Genomic DNA, 22,213 nt, shown 5'->3' with positions numbered 1-22,213 from the left:
AAAGAGCTCGGGTATTTTTTAAAAAAGATCGGTTGAGAGTGGGCCCGGGAAAAAAAATAAATCCTGGGCCCTGACAGAGACGTTATTACCAAAGATAACCAATAGTTACGGTGGATGGATATAAACCCGGGCCGTTAGACTGCAAGGGCCCCGGTAATTAATACCGCTTTCCGCCCTCTCGTCAGACCTGGTCCCACTTTTTAGGGTGCCCCAATTATCTCTATGTTTATAAATTTAAAATCGTTTATTTAAATGCAACAATAGAGATAGGAGCCCTAAATTACGCAACAACTAGGGCTTCAAGTGGTGCAAACGCGCCACTGCGGCAAAGGCAATCCGTGTTCCCGTCCACTTATGTGGGCCGCAAAAACAGCGAAACTCCATTTCCTGCCTTGATGACAAAACCAACACCCCATCTCCGCTACACTCTCGAATTTACCCTTCTTCTCGGTGATTTCTTCCCGTTCTTTCTTTAGCGAGGATTTCTAGAGCTAAAACCGACTGCTAGAATCCGAATGAGTAGTGGGCGTTTTGGACAACGGTGTTTATCACGTTCGGGAAAAATATATATTTGCTTAAGTTGCGCGTTTGGGCGGTTACTGAAAGCGCTGTTAAAATAGTGTCTAACGACGTGACATTTACCAGGTAAGGATAGTGACATAAACCATATTTTTCCTTTGCAAATAATTTTAATAATAATAATAATAATCCCTACAATCACTATTACCAAAAGTGTGACAATCCCTGTACTTTCGTATGCTAAATGTTTAATGAATGCTCGACTCGAGATCGGCCACATAAAAGACTATTTATTGTCGCCTTTCTGGATCTGCTTTTAGTCTATGGTATTATATCGTAGGTAGATGGCGATAGCATCTCCCCAGAACGACGAAAAATCTAAAATTACACTTACTTTGACCAGTGCTACTTAGTTCCTACGTACGAGGCGTTATTTGTTGGTTTAAACTTCCTTCCCTCCCCAAGGCATACTTTCCCTTCTCCCCTCCCAACTTGTATTTCGCTCGTAACATTCATTAAGAAATAGGTCCGATTGACAAAATTTTGGTAATTATGTCACTTTTTCTGTTACCATTATGGAAAGGGGAATCCGAAGAACTCAAGAAAAACCCTTTAACCAGTGGGGAGATAACTTTTACCACTTTTACCAACCTAGGGGGGGTATCTCTGGTACACGTTTACCAACCTAGCGTGGTAAGTCTGGTATATTTATTTACCAACCTAATAAAAATACTATTAATAATAAATCAGCTAAGCTAATACCCAAGGCACCAACTTAGGTCCAAGTCATCTAGCGACTTATAATTCCTTTAACCCAGGTGGCCAGGTTACAATGCGTAGGAGGGTGGAGGCAAGCCCTTCAAACCTAGTGAACCAAGAGCTCTCTACACTAACTATTACCGTTAACCAGTTCATGATAGTTTTTAGATTTATTGTTTAAAGCATTAGCCATATTGGGAGATGTCTGTTCCAAAAGGGTTGTCAGTAAATAAATCATAAATCTTAAATCTGAAATCATACTTATTTCTTCAGGGTTGCCACACGTCAGGGAAAACAGGGAAATCAGGGAATTTAAAAATGGACCTAAAAAGTCAGGGAAATGTCAGGGAATTTTTAGAATTTGTAAAAAGTCAGGGAACTAATTTTTATTTTTGCACTTTTTTAAGGTTATTTTATAGACCAGATCTATGACAAATTCTATGATTATCATTAATTTCGTTGAAAGTTTGGCTAATTTTTTCAACGTTGCAATAACCTTTTTACTTAAATATAAGTCCATTTACATTGATAAAAGTCAAATATAAAATAAAAATTTGGCCTTAAAAAGTCATTGAAAATCTCTTAAAATGGTCAGGGAAAACAGGGAATTTGAATCTCAAATTTTGTGGCAACCCTGTTCTTATGTAAATATTATTTACTTCTGATAGTAATAGAAAAACTCCACTATATTGGTTTACGGTATTTAATATATAAGTATATTTGTCTACCAAGGGAATAAACTCTGTAAGTAAGATAAAGTATTTGAACTTGTAATCTTAATCGTAAACCCTCTTACACGGAGGATTATCCTCTTCGAAACATTCGGAATCCGTTTCTGGTATTTATTCCACCTCGTATTTATCCGTCGAATAAAATAAAAACAAGTAGCAATGGTGCAATATGATACGATAGAGGGATGAATCGCAAAAGTAACATAGTAACCGTAAGTAAGACTCGGATATTACGGACCACGTAAAATTGATGCCAGGTTAATTTGATGGCGATAAATACGTGCAAAAATTTCAAAATATATTTTTGAAAGCGTTTAGATGTTCACAGGGCCCCCAGAGGTCCTATAATTCCTATAAAATCCTATATTTTCAAAAAAAAATCTAACATCCTATATTTTTAGCAAAATCACGCAAAAGTCCTATAAAATCCTATAATTTTGATATTTTGGCCATTTCAAATCCCGCCACTCACTCGTCAGTGAAATTGCTAGATTTAGCTATAGGATAAATTCCTATACAAAGTTAGTCTAGTCTATACTTCTGTTATTGTTAACACGGTTAGCTACTAGTATATTTTTGTTATAAAATTATTAAATAGTTTATATTTTTAAGGGAAAATCAAAGATTTATTTAACTAAATATAGAATTGGTTTTTAAATGCATAAAGTTAGTAAATGTATTAATTAAATTAATGAAATAGCATATATAATCCTATTAAATCCTATAATTCTGAAAAAAATAGTCCTATAAAATCCTATAATTTAAAAAAATAGTCCTATAAAGTCCTTTAATTTAAAAATAGTCCTATAAAGTCCTATATTTTTATAAATATAATCCCATTTTTCCTATGAAAAATGGAAGATTTCAGTGGCGACCCTGATATTCATTAAGCCTTGGCGTAAATAAAGTCTGTTGGCAAAAATATCTTGGGTAATTCCAAAGACTAATAACAACTCTCGACACGTTTATCAGTCCTTATCCACGTTATCAGATCATCATTAAAATAATAATAAGAGTTCTGGAAAATAGGAAAAGGTCATACTTATACCCATAACGTTACTTATGGTGTCCGCCTAAGCGGCGAATTCTCGTTCGTCTTTAGGGTTTTTGAAGTCTTGGAAGCGACGTACGGTGGATTCCGGGGGAGCTTCGGTAATGCGATAGGAAAGGCTTAGCGCGGAATCTCTTCTTGAGTTTAGTTTGCAGTGGATATCGCGGGTATAAATCCCCCCGTTCTTATTTTAGGCCCCCGTTGAGCCGCTGTTTTCTCGAGCGTAATACGTAGACTCCCGAGAAGGTTTCGCAAAAAGATATTGGATTTTTGCCTTTTAACGTCTCGTAATTAATAGCTTTTCACTCTCTCTGATGGTTGGAATTTTAAACTTTATTTATTTTTTTCTCCTAAAACTTCTTTTCTTTTTTAACTCTCCAAAAACTGCGAGCATCTCGCCTGATGCGGCAGTGGGATTAACAGCGACTTAATAGCCTGTTTTATGAGCAAAATCAAATTCTAAAGTAATAAATCATCTTCTAACGAACTTTATTTTAAAAAAACCTGTTACTTTTAAAACGCGCCCTGTATCCAAAAAAAAATAATCTTTCCCTTAATTTATTTTTGGTTCTCTATGAATCTTTAGCTCGTTCTACGAGGCATAAGTGTGATATTTTTCTGGCTAAGCCTTTGCGAGGGGCGTAGAAGAGAGGGGCCTTTTGTTTTTGGCGGGCTTTATCTGAACCCCCCAGGGGTTTCAACGTCGTCCTTCCTAATGATTTTTAGTCTTAGGAATATACTGTTAGTTTCATTAATCTTTATTTAAGTCGATCCTTACCCCTTCACTTTTTTCCTTTCTTCCGCTATTCTGGAATAATTTGTTTACCCCTCTACTCTCTATTTGTAATTAATTTTACTAATTAAAAGGGCGGAGAGGCGTTGTTAGCTCCAAATGATAACCTGGCAGGCCTTCTTTAACGAGGTCTTCTTTATTATTCCTAAAAAAATCGATGTGCACGCGCCATTTTTTTTTATAAATGAAAGTCATATAAGGACGCCATTGTTCGATTTTTAAGTTTAAAAAATAATACCTTCTTTAGAAATTGAAGCGCCATCTACTTTAAGATTCGTCAACTAAATGAGGGGAGCAGATAATTCTTGTATTTCCATGTTACAGGCAAGCTATAGGCTTCGTTTGAAATCAAATATAGTTTAAATTAAAAGCTTACATGTAAGTCATCTAGCCTTCGATATAGATAACTTTTACATCGACTGGTCCACAGCAACAGTAACCACTAAGTAATAAAGCGGTGTGTGACCAGTAAAAAATCCTTATTCCCCGGAAAATGGATTTAAAGCAAGTGTCGGCTCGAAGTCAAGTAGCTCTTTACAATATAGTTAAGCTACATTTGGACCCGAAAGGCGATACTTATAGGTACCCCTAGCGTTGATTGAATCGTTTGTTAATTGATCAATAACATGAATTACAGCAATTTTTAAAATATTATTTATATGGGATATATAATTTAGGTTAAAGCCCACTAAATAGAGTATAAGTTGTCTAATACTCTACAAAAACGTTATCATTTGGCTATTTTGAATTTTAGCTTCCTTTGCCATTAATAGATGGCACCACGCTCTCCCTCTAAAGTCGCTTTTTTTCAAAGAATCGGATAGATTCATGGCCATCTCTAATAACAGAGGCCTTTTCATAATACAGGTGGCAATGATAGAGACGACAGTTGCTTTGAGAAACCGCGATTCTTTATATCACCACTAATTAATTAAATAATTATTACGCGTATTTATAAAATTAGGATGAGGGGCATAGGCTATTGATAATCCTATCATTGTTAAAAAAAGCTTAGAATTTGCAAAGAAAACGAAATTTTTCGTATATTTTCTTTTGGATAAATAAATTTAGCGGGCTTTTTATTAGCATCATTACTTCAATTTCAGGCTGAAGGCTTAATCTACGAGGCCAGCGAATAAACGTCTCTTAGTTCCCCAGTTTATTACGATAGTTGAAACAAAAACGACTTGTTATTTTTTGACTGACTCCGCGAGGAGGAACTTTGACAAAAGAAACGTTTTTGGGGTGGTCGCCTCCTATCGGACGAATCTCTAAAACCGTTATAAGTCGAGCAATTTATCGCTTACGTAGTTGAGAAGCCCGACAAAAGGTTAGAGAGGGTGGAGTGCCACCCCGTAAATAGTGGCGAGGGCCGACCGTTGAGAAGAGCCCCCGCAGATGGCGGTAGCGTCTTTACGACCATCTTTTATACCCAACTTAGGAGAGCTCAATAATACAACATCGCGGCTTTATAGGAAATTTTCGCTCATTTTTTTCCCCTTTTCTCCGTCGGAATCACCCGTTCTGATAGCTCTCAGTGATGAGCAGCGACATCATAACTGCTCGGATGGACACACTCGAACACGGGCGGCTCTATTTCGGTTTGGAAGGCTGGAATCTTCTCCTCTTTTACTTATAAACAGCCCGCCGCCATTGTGCCCACGATTCCAGCCTCCCCCTGCTGGAAAGAAAAGAACTTTTATAGACGCGTACATCAAAGCTCGGAGAGTTAACTTTCCAAAAGGCTTAAGCCTTAGTACGACGTGGGAGTCTCGGGAGGGCGCCGTAAATAGGCTGGCGCGAGAGAAAAAAGTTCCGTCTCTTCGCTAGATCTGGCCGCTATAACGGTAATCATTGTGAGTTACAACGTGGAAGAAAACTATCTCTCTTTTTATCGCCCTGTACTCTCAATTTTAAGGACAGCGGTTTTTTTTATCTATCGTCGTAGTCTAAAAGTCTATTAAAAACCCCGATGCTTTAAATTTAGCTGCCGATATTTTTCCGTTCAACGACGAGATCATTTTTAATCTCGGATTAAACAAACGGCTAAATGTAAAATACGCCCAATCGCAAATTGTTTACACGGAAACAAACATTTACAAGGAAGCCCTTAGAGGTTCTATTTCAACCCTTGAAGGTTTGATTTAAATATTTTTTATTTATACCAGAAGTAAATGAACCGAAGTTATTGAAATAGCGCTCAGAATCGGAGGGCGTTTTCCTTATGAAAATGATGAGAAAATCGAGTCCAATAAAAGCTTATTTCCATCCCCGTCTTTTGACGCGATAAATTGTACTTGGGAATTGTTGGTATAGTTATTTCTATGTATAAAAAATGCTTTCATAAAAACCAAAAAGTTTTTTTTTCGGTCTAGGAGCGCGCAAAATTTCAAATTCGAGGTAAAAATGTAACTCCCTAAGGAAAACGCCTCCAGCATGGGGAGAATAGAAGTCTGATAACTTCGATTCATTTACTTCTGTTTATACTAGATAGAGTTGATTTAAATATCATAATCAGCTAGGCTAATACCTAAGTCATTGAGCGATTTTTAAAGGTGGCCAGTTAATAACACTCGAGCCATTACCGTTGACGTCCACGTGTTTTTACAGCAGGGAAAACCGAAGAGCTCGGGGAAAACCCCTTCAACCATTGGGGATAAAACTTGGAACAGTTGCTTCCCCGTTGAGTTTGCGAGTTTGGCGGGAAGTAAATAAACTTGTTTATTTATTTTAATTTATTATTTTAAACAACGTTTCATCAGAGGTTATACAAACCTCGTGCCCTTGACTCGAAATAACTGCCTAGCTCGTGGTCAACACCGTTTACCCACTTTACCTAAATAGTTACCATGGTAACGCGTGTTTCGCCATCAATACAGCGACCGATGGGCGCGTCAAAATTCGAAGAATTCTTCCCTTGATAGTGAGAATTCTCACATCTCAAAATTTTGACGGTCCTTCTCACAGGAGGTGACGTAATCTCTTCTCACGAGCTCTGTCTTGGTCAAAAAGGAGGTGAAATTATAAATAAAAATGGCAGCTAATATTGGAATCAGTTTACTTGATTACTGATAGAGGTTGGGGATGGTTAACTTTTATTCAATAGATAAAGCTCTTAAAATTATTCGTAAAACGTTTTGATCAAGTAATTTATATTTCTGTATTATACGATTAATTTTTTGATAAATTTGTAAAATTTATCGGAAAAACGACGTTTTTTCGATAAAAAGCTCAAATTTTAGGAATAATATATGTTTTTTAATCATTTTCCGAAATATTAACCGGTAAATGTTTTTGTTTACATTTTCCCCCCGAAAAAATTAATTTAAACATGGATAATGATTAACCGTCCCCGACCTCTAATTACTGAAGAAAATAAAAAAATTATATTTTTGTGGACGAAAATGAATTTCAGATAATAATAATGGTTAGTTAATTTCCGATGAAATTAAATTATAAATAAAATGTTTTCTTCCTTCATATATTGTCGTGTAATCGTGTAAAAATAATATTTATTGTCAAAGGCTTAGATAACAACGTTCGTGGCATTCTAGTAAGCCGCCATCTTTTTACATTTGACGCTTTTTAGCGAGATCTCACGGGGAGAAAAATTCGCACGAAGAATTCCTTCTCAGAATTTTGACGCCCCCCTTGCTATCGAAATGTCTAACATTGTAAGTTATCATTAAGTGTCATACTTTTTATTATTACGTTACTTATGAGAGCCCCGTTAAAGCTTGCTTTAGTAGACCCATCAAACCCTGGTAGCTGGTTTCTCACTGCTCTACGTTTGTTAATATAGGTCAAAATGTAATTTATCATCTAAAATAACTTTGAGAAAAAAGAACCTTTCGATATTCTGGCCATCCGATCCAGCCGCTTTTTTCGGTATGGGAAAAAGACCATTTATTGCGAACTATAAACACTTAAAAAATATCGTATCTGCTGTAAATGGGGTCCATTTACTTTAGAGCAAGAACGTACTTAGGTTACTGAAACCGTACTAGCCAATTCAGATTCAAAACAGTAACCCCATCTGTCGAAGACTAAAGTATTTGAATATTTATAGCAAACTTAAATAGTTACATTCGGCTTTTATTTCAGTTGCAATAATTAAAGCTTAAATTGTAAATTAAATTATCAACAAATTCTGATGAAATTCTATTAAATTCTTAAACAGACATTAAGAAAATATTTCTTTAGAAATGAAGAAAAAACCTATAAGTTTCATGAAATCCCTTAAACGTTTACGACCTAAAGAAAACTTTAAAGATTTTTATAGAAACTATTCTACGGAATCTATAGAAACATCTTAAACTTTTCTAAAGATATTCTATAAACATATTTTAGAAAAATTACCGATTTGCTAAAGTCAATCTATGAAAGACCTTTTATCAAATTTTTAAAAATTTATCTTCTAACATTCTATAAAACCGCTTCATAGAAATTTCTATAGAAAGTTTATGTAAGTATCGCGTAACTGCTATTCAATTTGAGTTATTCTGGCGGTTTAAATTCGAAATTTTTTAAATTGTGAAAAGTGGAAGGTTACCTCGTGTACGTTCTTAGTAAGCTAAATATGTTCTTGTTTAGAGGCTTCATCCCTCTCATTTATCTGATATCGATGTACGAAAGCCCTTCTTATTTTTCTTCGCGAGAAAAAGAACCGTCTCTTTGTCGGCACCCTTCTGGCGCCGAAAATCAGTCGATAATTTGGGCTGACGGTGAGTTGGGTGTTTTGTCGCCGGCCCCGTAAGGCCTTTGGGCCGCCGTTTTTCAGTCGGCCGCTCCGAAGAATATTCCCGTATTCATCAACTCTCTGCCCTCGTGAGTCGCTCGTAGATCTTGGGGCAAAACGAGCCCTTTCCCTTAAGGGCCAACTCCGGATTCCAGCATCCCATGTTTTTATTCCGAAGTTTTTAGTTAGGCGATCGGGGCCGGCAACGGATGATTAAATCGAATTAATTCCTTCTTGGAAAACGTGTACATCCTACTCCGGATAGCGTCGTCTGCTCCGGGCCTCCCTTAGAAATCGGGAGTTGTTTTGCTGAAGCTGCAAAGAGTTTGTTATTCTTAGAAAGAGCTTCGAAAAACCTCTTTCCGCTTTTTATTAATTTAACTAAATTCGAATTACTCTTTGCTGGGAGCACTTGAAGCGTATGGAACCGTGCTAGTTTCATTCGTATTATCGCGCCGCTGTTGATTTTACTACTACTTTTTCAGTTTAAGCATAAGTAATGTAATATAATAAGTATGCATTTTTCGGTTAATAAAAGTCTGTAAAACGGATTGCGAAATTTGAAGCACCTGAACAGGAAACTCGTCCCTTCCTGTTGTGTTCGTTGGCAAAATTACTGAAAGGCAGGCACGTAATTTCAAGATTTTTCAGGAATGGGCAGAACTTGAGTGTCCTGGGGTGTGGGAAAACTGGTTTTTTAAATGCCAAAAATCACGTCAAATTTAATTTTTTTTGGGATTTTTAATCGAAATAGTTTTTGCATAAATGCTAGTTATTTTCAGGATCATAGACAGAACAAAACAGAACGTTTTTAATGGAATTAAATGCAAATTTATTCGTGAACTTATTTAGCTCATAAAAATTCCAGGAGTTTAAAATAGTCAGTTTTATGTTCCAATCGAATATTCATTTTTTTAAATCAAAGTGTTATATTTGGTAGCGTGTCATACTTATTTGTTAAATTATTTTTGGTGTAAGCTATAATTTGTTATTTCTTGTCTTTTCTCGAAATTTTACCAACGTTGATTTCGATACTTTATAAAGGAAGGAATGGTTATTGTTTTACCGCTGTCACGCGATCTTTGATCAACATTTCGAAGTTTTTAATTTAAAGAATGGATATTAATATCGTTTATTCCCATTCGACCGAAATCCCATTCGACCGAAAGAATTTTAAAATGTAGCCCAATTGGCGGGGTGATTTGGTATTTTATTTATAAGGTATGTACTATCGAAGATCCATGTTTAGGTTAGGTTAGGTTAGGTTAGAGTTGGTTAAGTTTACTATTTCAGTTTTGGTTCAGTTACTTTTCTTGACTAGGTGAAGATAAAAATATAATTCATGCTCATTCCAAAAGCCAATTTATATAGCCGCGTTCGGTCGAATGGGACACATAAAAGCGTTCGGTCGAATGGGACACCTCAAAAACCGCCTTCGGTCGAATGGGACTAAAGCTATTAATATAGGCCTACTTGGAACTTATTTTATTTGTTTTCGATAGCGTATTAATTTGGAAAAACGATATATTCCGAATGTATATGTTCTTCTATCTTACAATCTTATTGTAAAACGTACAAAGATTTTTTTATACATGTATAGATTTATTTTGTGTAATAATTGCCTACGCCATTTATATATTGCAAAACGTTTCTACAGTGAATTATCGGTGAAAATTGTTAAATATTCGTGGTCACGGAAAACAGGGAATTTGAAAGTAGGCCTACAAAGTCAAGGAAATATCTGGGAATTTTAAGAATTTGAGGAAAGTCAGGGAATTGAAACTAACTTGAAGAGTCACACTAAAATAAAAACTGAAGTAAATATATTAAAATCTAGGCCTGCGCGATTAGTGGTTTTAGGCAATCGAGTCGGTTATCGAGTTTCATTTTTTTTCATCGAGTATTCGAGTCGAGTAATCCAGTACTTGATTAAGGGAAATTTTCTCTTATTCGAGTCGAGTAACTAAAAAAAACCTCTAGTAATTTTTTTGACGAGTCGGGTTATCGAGTACTTGATTAGGAGCTCGTTTTATTCAAGAAATTATGAAATTAAATTTAAAAGGAGTATAAAGTAACTTTCAATGCTGAAAAATATTCCTTTAATTTAAATGAACCACAGTTTCCACAATTTTTTAGATACCTTTTATTGCCCCGCAAAAAGTTGTAAAAACAACCTCTTTTGAACTTTGAAGCAACGAGGATAGAAAAAAAAACAAATACTCGACGAGTTTAGAGAGCAGCTTATTCGAGTAATCGGGTACCCGAATATACAATTTTTTGGTACTTGTTAATTGACGAGTTCCGAATTCTATTTTACCTTGGCCAGGGCCCGCTCTCGGCGTCCCGGGCCCTGATATTGTTCTTTATAGATTCGCAATTTCCGCTAAATAGTATATTACACGGTGTGTATTGTTTTCCGACTTCTATTAGTTATATTCCTAAAGCAAAGCTTAGTAACCCGGCCATCTGTTTAAGGCATTAAAAGTCGCTAGATGACTTGGGCCTAAAGTGGTGCCTTGGGTATTAGCCTAGCTGATTAGTGTATATTCGGATAAATGTGTCTCGTTATTAGCACCGTGAAGCCAATAGAGAAACGCGTTTGCGAAACCAGTCTCCCGGTTACAGTCGGAATGTAATTATACCCTTCTAAGGTTGCAATGTTCAGACCTTTTACGCAATATGCCTTCTGACTGGTTCCGCGCAAGCTTTAACACGAAAAAATTGTGTTCGGTTTGCGACTGCTGTTTTCCGTGTAATTTTCCGCGCTTAATGTTAGTAGGTAAATTGTGAAAAAGGTATTTAGAATATTCAGTAAAGATTTCACAGATTGTCTTTAGAATATTTAGTGAAGATTTCATAGATTGTATTTAGATTGTCGTTTTTCTAAAACATGTTTTAGAATATTTAGTGAAGATTTCATAGATTGTATTTAGATTGTCGTTTTTCTAAAACATGTTTTTAGAATATTTAGTGAAGATTTCATAGATTGTATTTAGATTGTCGTTTTTCTAAAACATGTTTTTTGAATATTTAGTGAAGATTTCATAGATTGTATTTAGATTGTCGTTTTTCTAAAACATGTTTTTAGAATGTTTAGTAAAGTTTAAGATGTTTCTATAGATTCTATAGAATTGTTTCTATAAAAATCAGGAAAGTTTTCTTAAGGACGCTTTTTATAAACATTGAGGGGATTTTCTTGAAACTTCTTATAGGTTTGTTCTTCATTTCTAAAGAAATATTTTCCTAAGAATTTATTAGAATTTCATCAGAATTAGTTCATTATCTAATTTAAAATATAAGCTAATCTTTAATAGAAATATTATACCGACATTTCTACCAGTTTTTCTATAGAACACGCTATTGGCTATAGAACCGCATCCACACTCCATAGAGTTCTAAACAATTGATTTCATAGGATTGTGAACCAGACATCAAGGCGACTATTATATTTAACTAATAATAAATAATAGTAATCAGCTAGACTAATACCAAGGCACCACCATAAACCTAAGTCATCAAGCGACTTTTAAAGCCATTAATTCAGGTGGCCGGGTTACGACGCGTAGGAGGGTGGTGGCAAGCCCTTCATGCCACGCGACTCGCGAGTCAACAACTCCCTACACTAACTATTACCGTTAACCTCAACAAGTTTTTACAACGTTAGTATATGATGTACCCATGGACAGTAAATTAAGAAGACAGGTTTTCCATACCCTTCCTAAGTACATTTTATTTCTCCCCGCGTATCAATCAGCTCGAGAGACTCCGATGGAGTCTTGCAAGGTCGTTTGTACCACGTGATCTTAAAATTTCAAAATGGCAATCTAATGCGGTTGATATTGTTACGTAATTTTTTGCGCTTTATATTTAGTAATTTTTAATTTTGTCTTTTCAATTCAATAAAAACTATCAACTGATATTTAGTATATCATATTTAATCTATAAAAACGTGAAAAAATACCTTTTGGCGTAAAAATGTACTTCGTGTTTATCTTTTTTCTTTTTCGAACAGTGTCGTCCACTCTTAGCGATACTTGTTTTTTTTTTTTTTCAAATAACCTTGGACGCCTCCCTTAGTGTGATTGGTTTACGGGGGCTAAAAACCAGGCTTTTTACCGATCCTCTAAAATCTACTATCTATGACGTACCTTATAAATTTAAAACGTAAATTTTTAAAGTACGATTTAAAAACGAAAAGTAAAAGCAGGATACTTCTTTAGTAAGAAATATACAATATACTTTTGACTATAGCTTTTCGGTTTCCTTTGAGAAGGTTTTTTTGGGGGACGTGGCTTTAAGATCGATTTAACCTCTTGTACGGCACCTTCTATGTGGAAGCCCGAAATATTAAGGGCTTTAAAAGCTTTCGAGTGGAGTTTCCCCGCTGCCGCGTCTCAAAAGCTTCTTCAATCTATATGGATTAAAGAAATTCTTATATATACTTTTTATATTCTTTTGGCTTTTGCTTTAAAAGGAGATACTTGATACTAACAAATAACCCGCTTTAGCTATATTCTTCAAGAAATCGAATACACTTTAACTGTGAAGTTTTGATAAATAATTACATTGCATTTCAAGCGACTAGTTGGTTTCCTTGTTGATTTTTACCAGGGTCGAGTTATATTGGGTGAATGCAGTGTTATTGAATTGGGTTCAATCAGTGATGGGTTGAATTGGGTTTAATCATTGTTGGGCTGAATTGGGTTTAGTCAGTGTTGGATTGAATTGGGTTTAATCAGTGTTGGGTTGAATTGGGATTAATCAGTGTTGGGTTGAATTGGGTCTAATCAGTCGGCTAATTCTTTAAATTACATTTATTTAATATTTTTGATTTTGATTTAATTTGTTTCCAAGTTTGGCCTCGATTTTTTTGGTCTAATAGTGGTTAAATAAGATTTGGTTTAAATCAGCGTTAATTTGTATTTAATCATCTAAAGCATAAAGATGTAGTGCGCGACTGCGCGTGCTTTCCTATAATTATTATTTTAATTTTAAAAAGTGTTTAACAAGGTGATTAAAACCACGTTTTTTTTTCTCTTTCTAGGTAAGTGACTAGTTTCTTTAATGGATATTTAAAACTTCGTCGTTCGGAAATGATCTACGAGGAAGTGAGATCGACATCCGGGTATGTTCAGCCCAACATTTTTAACTTTCTCGAGTCGACTCCTCCGTGAAAATACGTCGTATAACTAACCCGTCCTCCGTCAGATGGAGACACTGACGGTAAAAAAGGAGTGGGAGGAAGTCGTCGATAATGATTGGTGGCGCTTCTTCACGCGATGTTCGCGTCTCGCACGCGATATTACGAAGGACGAAAATAATTTAAAAGTGCCATAAGGTCGCCTTCCTTCGTAGCTGACAGTTTTTCAAACTTCTTTCCTTCCGAAGGTAGCTCCGAGGGAGAACTTAGTGACGGCCAAATTTCCCGGTTTTTGTTACTTAATGTTTCATATAGTTTCGAAGCGTAGATGGCGCTGTATAATTTGGCGACCGATAGACTCGGCAAAGTTTGTCAGGGAGAGAGAGTGTGATAGAAGGAGGGGAGAGCTGGGAAATGGTCGATATATTCCCGGGGCTTCGCTCGGACGGAGAATAGATCAAGGTCTATTAGTAATGTTCGCGCGGGCTCCAACTTTTCCGCCCGTCCTATCCATTACGTCTATCGGGAATCTATACAGCGCCATCTATCCGTGTGTGGAAGAAGGGAGTATTATCCATTCCCGTGACCGATAATTTGTAGCGGAGGATTTGGCCGATCGACGGCTATCCCGTCCGATGGAGATTGATGAAGCCGAGCTCCAAATAGGCGAGAAAATGCTGCCCTAGATGTACTCCCTTCTATACAGGGTGGAAGCCTTAGCCGTGGTCCAGCCTCGGTACTTCTCCTAGTACACCAGAGTACTGCGGAGGGAACACTTCTACAGGCGCTGGTAGGCCAAAAATAGACCAATGGGATAATTTGAAGCGCATCTTACAAATGCTTTTTCGGGCGATTGGATAAAGATGCGCTTATAATTATTACACTGGTCTATTTGTGGAGAACCAGCGCCTGTGGAAATGCTTGACCCACAACACTCTGGTGTACTAGGAGAAGTAGCGAGGCTGGACCACGGCTGAGGCTTCCACCCTGTATAGCCACCGTCGTCTCTTCTTCCTGGGATTTTGGGGCCCCGAATATATGATCTAGCGGCTCCGTTTTAGTTCATTTTACTTTCGGATTTAGTCTCGTAATCTAATTGCGCCTCAATAATCCATTTCCGTCAACAGTTTTTTTTTATCTCTCTTATTTTTATTTGTTTTTGGTTTGGCATCACGCCTCCCTTTTTATTTCGTCCTACCCTCTCGATCGAAACTAATCTCGCCGGTCACTTTTTCTTCATTAATTATTTATCTATCCCTTTGAAATTTCACTATAACTTACCACGTAGAGCGTAGCGCCGCCGATCCAACGCCGATATTTTCTCTGGCGCCGAACCGCTGCCGCCGAGTCATTTACTATTCGGCGCGCCGCCGACGACGCTGGCGATACATTTTGTTCCCGCCGCCGACGCCGCCACCAGTAAATTTTGTTTCTGCCGCCGTTAAATTTTGTTGACGCCGCCGATAAAATTTGTTCCCACCGCCAAAATGTTTTGAGTTCTCCTACGTTACTTATAACTTTATTTTTATCCAAAAATTTTCAAAAGGGGGAACACATATTTTCCCCTTCACGCCGCCGCCGAAAAAAATCAACGCCGCCGATAATTTTCGAAAAATCGGTGGACCCGCCGCCGCCGGGTGTTTTTTACTCTATTAACACGCGCTATTTGTACTAACGTTGCGACTGAGAAAATTGTGAATATAGATTTAAAATTTACATTCGCGAAAGAATGCTGTAGAATCTGTTGCCTGAATTATTAAACAATCGATTAGCCATCGCGCGTATATCTTGAAACAGGAATCTATACCTCTACTTGGAATACTTATCGCGGCAGATTTTTTTTGACGTCACTACGTTAACTTAACAAACAACTACGTGAGAGGGGAGCGCGCTCAGAGGCAATTTTTTTCTCGTGATTTTTTAACTTTTCCCTTTAGGAGCTTTCAAGATACATGAAGGTCTACTTAACCCCCGGGATGTCTCCTTGTTAGTGTTAAATTTTTTCTAATTTTTACCTTTAATAGGTCAGGGAAAAATCTCTAGAAATGGTGATAGACTAAATTTGAAAATATTGAAAAGTTATCATTATCTAGTTCAACGGTAGGTGGATGCTTATCCAGAATTTATCATGATAAAATAGCCATTTTTTACCCTGACTCGAACTATTCGCTACCACAGAATCGGTGTGAAATGACGTCATAGGGTTACTCTACTTACTCTACTCCGAAATCCCAGAACCACCTGATAACTTTCTTTAATGTTTCGTAGAATTTGATTAACGAAACAATTTCTTCAGGCGTTAAAATTTATAAATTGAAAAATCGAATTGTTTATCATTTAGTTATTTTATGCCATATAAAGGACTTTAATTATCTAAAATATTATTGGGCAAAAAAGTTAATTTAACAAAGAGTGATCTTACCATACGCGATACGGCAAGATAAGCATTCCAAGTAGAAGTATGAATTCCTGTAAAACGGGATGTATTTATATTTCTAAGATAGATATAACATATATTATATCTACGTTACATTTCCATCCCTTCTCCGATACTGAATTGGCGTAGATTGGCGATAAATTCCCGGCGACTAAGTTCGCCGCTTTAAGTGAATCGACGTTTGAGAGCGTCGGCTTCTAGACGTCCTCGTTCTTCGCTCGGCCGAATTTCGCCCACTGGCTCGAATTGGTATCCTCGCCCGACTTCGTTAGATTTTCATGACGGGGCCCTAATTTGGGCCAGCGCTCCTATAGATCCGCTTCGCTGGAAAACGCGGAAGTGGGACTCATTAATTTGGGGCGGCTTTATTAGGCGCTCGCCGAAACTGCGATTGTGGACGCCGAAAACGACGGAAAATGAGACAAGGTGCGCTTTCCCCCCTCTGGATGCCTGCCTAGGATTCCGAAATTTATGGGCCCCCTCTGCCGCAACGGGGCTCTCTTTATCCGCGGCTCGCCGGGCCCGAGATTGACGCGCTCCCCTCGCCGTGAAATCCCCCTTTATACAATTATGTAATTAGTTTCGGAAACTGCCTTGTGTGACTTTCGTCGCGGGCTTATTTACGTTTTGATAAGAACAAGCTACCTATAGCTTTGAAGCCTTTTCCGACAAAGTACTCTCTAACCCTACAGGGTGACCACAGTTCCTATATTTCCTATTTTTTCCTATAATTTAACTTCCTTTTTCTCCTATAATTTAACTTCCTTTTTCTCCTATAATTGCATTAAATTTCCTATAATATCCTATATTTTAACTCAAAAGTCTTGCTAAATTTAATTAAATGATATTTTACCGTTAGAAGACTTTAAAACCTAGTTTTTAAAGATGCTTATTTCCAACACTGTTTGCCGATAGTTTTCGACTATTTCTATTGGTTATCAACTTTATTTGGAATGTTATACCCCCTTTACACAATATTGACAACCGTTTTCCCTTATTGTATAATTAATTTTCTTCTTATTTTTTCCTGTTTTTCTCCCAACGTTTTCCCTATATTTCACTGATACATTTCCTATAATTCCTTAAAAGGATTTTAAAATATTCTGTGGTCACCCTGACCCAATTTTTTTTTAAATTTTACCCATCTTAACGCTAGCTTAATAATAATAATATAACCTTAGGCCCCAACTATCTAGCGACTTTTACTGCCTTTAAATAAGGTGAGTGGGTTACGATGCGTATGAGTGTGGCGGAAAGCCCTTTATGCCACACGAGCCAACAGCTCCCTACACTCACTATTACCGTTAATCTTGACGTAATATAATAATTTACTATTAAAATGTATGTTAACCGCAAGTAAAAATGCCTATATTTAGAACCTCCGATACATTTAAAATAGCCTGGTCCAAACTAAACTCTTCTATATTTTTGAATACTAACAATAAAAAAAACCAGGGGTACTTCGAACGAAATATCGCCACAGGTCAGGGAGAGTCATTTAATTTAAAAGCAGGCCTGCAAAATCAAGGAATTTTAAGAATTTGAGAAAAGTCATTTTACTAAAACTTGAAGAGTCACTTACACTAAAATAAAAGCTGAACTAAAAATATTAAAATCTAATAAAAGTAAAATATTAAGTTCCAATATGACAAATTTTGGGCCTGGAAAAGGTCAGGGAAAATTTATAAAAAGTGAACAGGGAAAAGTTGAGGAATTTGAAGATTAAATTTTTTTGGCAGCCCTGGTTTGTTCTTATTAAAACGTAAACAGGGTTGCTACACCCCGGGGAAGAGTCAGGGAATTTTAAGAATTTGAAAAAAGTCAGGGAAAGGTCAGGGAATTACATTTTATCGTGGTACTTTTTGAAGGTAATTTTATTCTAGATCTATGACAAATTCTATGATTATTATCTAGTTCCTAATTTTTTTAACGTTGCAATAATACTTTTGTACTTAAATGTATATTGATTTCAATTTATAAACTTCTGATAAAAGCTAAATATAAAATTAGAAATTGTCTAATCTCGGTTTTATAAAGTCAAGGAAAATCTCTGAAAATGGTCAGGGAATTTGAATCTGAAAATATAGTGGCAACCCTGGTAAATATGTTCGTGATATCTTGGGATATTTAATAAGAAATTAATTTTGGAAGCAATTACGTTAAATAAGGTAAATATCTTTTGTCAGGCATTTTCATTTATGCCGTTGTGTTAAAAGTTTTCTCGATTTTTTGGCGTTTACGGGTTAAGTTATCCGTCTGTATTTGTTCGGCAGATTTTCCATGGCGCCCCAAGTTCGCGTCCCCCCCCCCCCTTCGCAAAAAATGGGGCTCTCTCGGGTATAGAAGCGTCCTTCCAAAAGCTGGATTGCCCGTTGGGGGTTTTGGCGTTCCAATATCGAAAGAAACAAGACGGCCGAGCCATAATGATACGTTTCACTCTTGATAGACCATTTCGAAACCTATAGCGTAATTAAACTACTAGACAACTATTGGATTGACAGAGTATATATCGTTCAGAACGGTCCATTTTAAATGTTGAGATGTTTAACAGCTATCTAAAAAATAATAATTCCAAGTCATCAGGGTGACTAGTTTTCCTATATTTCCTATATTTTTAATGCCTTCCTATAAATTCCTACGTTTTCCTATAATTTCACGGTCTCTTGAAAATGAAAGAACTTTTTTGTACGTGTCATAAAACATCTAGTGAAAACATTGCCACTTTCGAACAAAATCTTGAAATGTAACGGCTTTGTAAATCAGCCGAGTGATCCAATAAGGCAGTGTACATAAAATTATCAATATTCTAGGTGATTCGAGTCAAAGTATACCGATATGCAATAATTGCCTTATTATTTTTCCTATATTTTCCTATTTAGTTTCCTTTATTTTTCTATAATTCGCCTATTTTATTTCCAAAATTTTTCTATAATTCGCCTATTTAGTTTCCTGTATTTTTCTATAATTCGCCTATTTTATTTCCTACAATTTCTTTAATTCGCCTATTTAGTCTCCTATATTTTCCTATAATTCGCCTATTTAGTTTCCTATATTTTTCTATAATTCGCCTATTTAGTTTCCTATATTTTTCTATAATTCGCCTATTTAGTTTCCTGTATTTTTCTATAATTCGCCTATTTTATTTCCTACAATTTCTTTAATTCGCCTATTTAGTTTCCTATATTTTTCTATAATTCTCCTATTTAGTTTCCTATATTTTTCTATAATTTGCCTATTTAGTTTCCTATATTTTCTTATAATTCGCCTATTTAGTTTCCTACATTTTCCTATAATTTGCCCCTAATATTCCTATTTTTCCTACAAAATTTTCAAAGCCTTTCCCTGGTCACCCTGGATTTTTTATTTTGTACAAAACCCAATCCTTTACACATAAATGTTTTATTTTGATTTTTCATAAAGTACGTTACACGCAAATAGACCAACAATAATTTATTAATTTTGTTAAGAAGTATTGATTTTCGACGAAATGAAAGTCGTATATTTAGTAGGGCGCCACCGCGGCTAGAAACTGTCCGTTCTTATAACGTTCGTCGTCGAAGAAGCGAGAAGCAAACTCGGGAACGTTTCGAGTCTTCTCTCATTTCCTGAATTCTATCAAATGCTGCGGGGATACTTTTTCATTTTGTTAAAAAAAGAGTCAGGTTTTTGTGTCGCCTAAAAAAGGGTGTTCCGTCCGTGGATATAAAAAGAGTTTAGAAATTGCGCCAAAGAGTTTGCAGAAGCGCCGATAGACTTTCCCGGCGGGAGGGGTGAGAGGGGTATAGGAAAACGCGAAACCAGGGTTTGCTTGTAGGCACGCAGCGCCGACTTCCGATGGCTTTACTCGAATGAACCGGAAACAGCTAGAGCCTCACTTCCGCTTTTCTGCCACTCGTATTTGGTTCTCATTGACCGAATCTCCCAGTCAACTTTTCTCCATTTTTTTTCTATTTATTTTCGCCGGGGTTTTTGGAGGAGGACCTTATCTCTCTCTCCTTCTTAGGCCATGTCCCTAGTCTTGTTTGAAAGTAATCCTTACGCGGGTTGCGTAGATTAGGGGCTACCCCAGGCCTGGTGACGACACTGGCTTTTTCACGCGTTTATAGCTCGCGAGCGTTTAAGAAAAACCGAGCTAGGCTTACGGCCGGAAAAAAAACCGAATAGCAAATTTGAGAAAACTACACTGTTACAGATAAGAAAGCGGAACTATATATATATATATATATATATATATATATATATATATATATATATATATATATATTCGATATTTAACAAAAAGGCGAGTTATCGGGCTGTTTCTGTGACTCAAAGTTCAAAGTTGTAAAAGGGAACGAACAACTCCTCCAGTTCTGTGTTTGATGTCCTTCAGTATTTGAAATTACAAGTATTTGATAAATAGAAAAGGTCTTTTGAAGAGAATATGACTAGTAGAGCTCTCCTAGTTCGACGATATTTTCGTCCCTTTGAACTTTTGAGGATCTGTCCTTCGGAGGCCGTTTACAAATTAAGTAACGGTGACGTAGATTTATCGTGCACGGACTGTTCCCAATTCGCGTAATCTAGCGCAAGCAGTAGCTTAATTGCGCACAGACTATTTTCCCTACGCGTTTCCCATTACTCGTTTTCAGCGCTTTATGTAACTTTATTGCTTACAGACTTTCCTTTACGTGTTTTCTAACACAAAACGTAGCTTTATTGCTCACAGACTGTTTCCCCTACGCACTTCTAACACAAAACGTGGCTTTATTGCTCACAGACTGTTTCCCCTACGCACTTCTAACACAAAACGTGGCTTTATTGCTCACAGACTGTTCCCAAACACGGTTTCTAACACAAGACGTAGCTTTGTTGCTCACTGACTGTTTCCCCTACGCACTTCTAACACAAAACGTAGCTTTATTGCGCACAGACTGTTCCCCTTCACGTTTCCAAACACAAAACGTAGCTTTATGGCGCACAGACTGTTCCCCTACACGTTTTCTAACACAAAACGTAGCTTTATGGCGCACAGACTGTTCCCCTTCACGTTTCCTAACACAAAACGTAGCTTTATGGCGCACAGACTGTTCCCCTTCACGTTTTCTAACACAAAACGTAGCTTTATGGCGCACAGACTGTTCCCCTTCACGTTTCCTAACACAAAACGTAGCTTTATGGCGCACAGACTGTTCCCCTACACGTTCTCCCTACTCTTCCGTCACCTAGCGCGTTTTGCAAACAAAGCACGCGCGCGAGATTGAAACTGGAAATGGTCCCTATTATCGAATCCCAAATTACATTTTTAATCGTCCCACAGCCCGCAGTTGGTATTAATTAACGAAACAAACTGAACCTTAAGATAGTAGAAAAGATGGCTTTATAAATATAATATAAAATATTTTCAGACGGCCGCGAATTAAAATCGTAGCGCGCGTTGATTTTGAAGCGTCCCCCCTTTTGAACCCCTTTGCGCGGTTTACACGGCTTTCCCATCAAAAGTTTATATCAACAGAGGGCGCTCTAAATAAAGCAGAGTTTCCTCTCGGGTGCTTCCGCGTACGACTCCATTATTTAACTTTTCCGGGCCAATCTTTTTGGCGTCATTTCATAAATGGATCTCCCTTTTAAAAGGCGCCACGCGGGGGCGCTGGCGTAGTCGACGCGAAAGCTCCTGTCAAAAACAGATTCTGCCGATTAGCGCGAACGTCCAGGTGACTTTTGAATGCGCCCACTCATTCTCGATGAAAGCGCCCCCTTTCGCCGCCTTCTGATATTAATCTCCGTCGCGCTTCCCTGCCACTGTGTTTAGATTCCGTTTCACTTTAGTTCTCTCGCACTCCGCAATGGCGCTGCTACGACAATGGACAGAAAGTTGTTTTGCCTCTGGGGTATGACAAACTCTCTCTTTTCTCCTTCTCTTCTTACTAAATATTTTGCGCCCACTCTGTGGATTCTAAGCGGCTTATCGGATGTAAACATTGACTCGAAGCTTCCTCCCTCCCCACATCGTTCACCGCTTATAAATGCGCTTTTGTACTCTTATGATTTATCCCAGTCCCTTCG

General features: G+C 37.1%; 1 protein-coding gene across 13 annotated transcripts in view; it reads left to right on the top strand.

The window, feature by feature from the left end:
- Positions 1 to 22,213, top strand: part of Rbp6 (RNA-binding protein 6) — a 429,839-nt gene that overhangs the window by 357,051 nt on the left and 50,575 nt on the right. The gene's annotated exons all lie outside the window — the stretch shown is intronic.

The sequence above is a fragment of the Leiobunum rupestre genome, chromosome 11 (assembly GCF_980474605.1).
Source record: "Leiobunum rupestre chromosome 11, qqLeiRupe1.1.hap1, whole genome shotgun sequence".
NCBI classification, from domain to species: domain Eukaryota; kingdom Metazoa; phylum Arthropoda; class Arachnida; order Opiliones; family Sclerosomatidae; genus Leiobunum; species Leiobunum rupestre.
Note: the sequence above shows the minus strand (reverse complement) of the source record. Positions and strands in the feature narration are given on the sequence as shown.